Here is a 1,406-nt window from a genome sequence, read left to right as displayed (position 1 = left end):
TTTATATGTGTGTACAGTCCACTTGTTGAGCTCATGTGTTACACGTCAGCACAGATTCATCAAAAAACTACCCTGTTGTGCCGTGAGAGACGCTGCCGATTCATAACCATACACACCTGTTCAGACATGCAAAGAAAATCATGCAAATCCATGCATGAGTATCATATTGCATGGCAATAAAGGTCTCGCGCGGACCTTTAGATGGCGTGCACTGAGAGACGCAGCTGCCTGAGTCAGCAAGCAGCCGTGCACCGGGCCTTAAGAAGCCATTAAGAAAAAAGTCCTTGTGATTTAAGGCTAATGAGAGGAGGCTTTGATGAACTTAATCTCCTTAAGTAAAGCATGGCTTCCAATGTGAGGGGGACATCTGCCCTTAGCCGCTGCCTGTTGGGTTCGGCACAGGGTTTACTCTGTGTTACAGTGCAGAAAGTACATTAAGTGCATGCTTTGGCAAAAAAAATGAACAAAATGCATGTATCTCATTTACAAAATAAAAGTCCTGACTGTGCCATTGGGCTTAGCGGCCTGCTGTGCACAACGAACAAATGCATTCAGGAGCTTCCAGGGTTGTTTTCCTGAATCCCGCCCATACTTTTGTGCATGTTGTGCATGTTGTGCATGTTGTGAGCCTGACGCAGTTTGAGCTGAAGTACACAGTGACTTACACTCGTCCTCATCCGACTGCTTTGGTTGAACGTTTGTTTTCACTCATTTTTGACAGACTTAGTGCAGAAGTGAAGTGAGCATGGGGGACGGCACGCAGCCCATTGAGTCGCGCCGTGAATGCTGAGATCCTGTTGCCAAGGAAACGGCGGCTCTCATAGGCTTTCGAGCGAAGGGGAAGGGGTCACGTGACTGGAGGGGGGAGCTTTGACGTCATGGGCACTTTGGAGCTGAGGGCTAAGCTGAAGGCTGAGTGCTGCCAGTGTGAGTGGTGGAGTTTAGAGTCGCGGCTGTCGTTCGTCCTCTCTCTCTCTCTCTCTCCCTCTTTCACGCACTCTCACACTCTACCTGTTGCAGCTGTTCCATCCATCATCTGAAGCCTCTGAGAGCTGAGCCCTCATTCTCCCAGGACTTCCTCCAGGTTATGGACATCTAAACCCTTCCAGCACAAGCACCAGCGGCAGTTCACACCTACCTGAGGTGAGCTTGTCTTCATGTCGTGTCTCTCTTTCAGATGCTATCTCTCGTTCTGGAAGCATCAGGTGCTTGTATGAGCCTGCAGACAGGGAAAGAGGCTCTTTTTCACCCAAAACAGGCCTTGAGGCTTCCTCTGTGTGAAACTTTCTTGATCCCTTGAGGGATAAGAGGCTTCTCAAGAAGCCCTGAGGGTCCTACAGTGTTTCCAGTGCTGCTGCAGAAGACATTAAGCTCTTTTGCACTACAACATGTTGAGACCTACTCAG

The 1,406-nt window shown here is 49.2% G+C and overlaps 1 protein-coding gene across 2 annotated transcripts in view; it reads left to right on the top strand.

The window, feature by feature from the left end:
- The first annotated feature begins 904 nt into the window (after positions 1 to 904).
- ncaldb (neurocalcin delta b) overlaps positions 905 to 1,406 on the top strand; it is a 38,766-nt gene continuing 38,264 nt past the window's right edge. For both annotated transcript variants that reach the window (XM_017716947.2, XM_037535439.1), the window contains exon 1: positions 905 to 1,143. The gene's annotated coding sequence lies outside the window, so the exon portion shown is untranslated. The remainder of the gene's footprint in view (positions 1,144 to 1,406) is intronic.

The sequence above is a fragment of the Pygocentrus nattereri genome, chromosome 27 (genome assembly GCF_015220715.1).
Source record: "Pygocentrus nattereri isolate fPygNat1 chromosome 27, fPygNat1.pri, whole genome shotgun sequence".
Lineage (NCBI taxonomy): Eukaryota > Metazoa > Chordata > Actinopteri > Characiformes > Serrasalmidae > Pygocentrus > Pygocentrus nattereri.
This window is presented reverse-complemented; position numbering and strand designations above follow the sequence as displayed.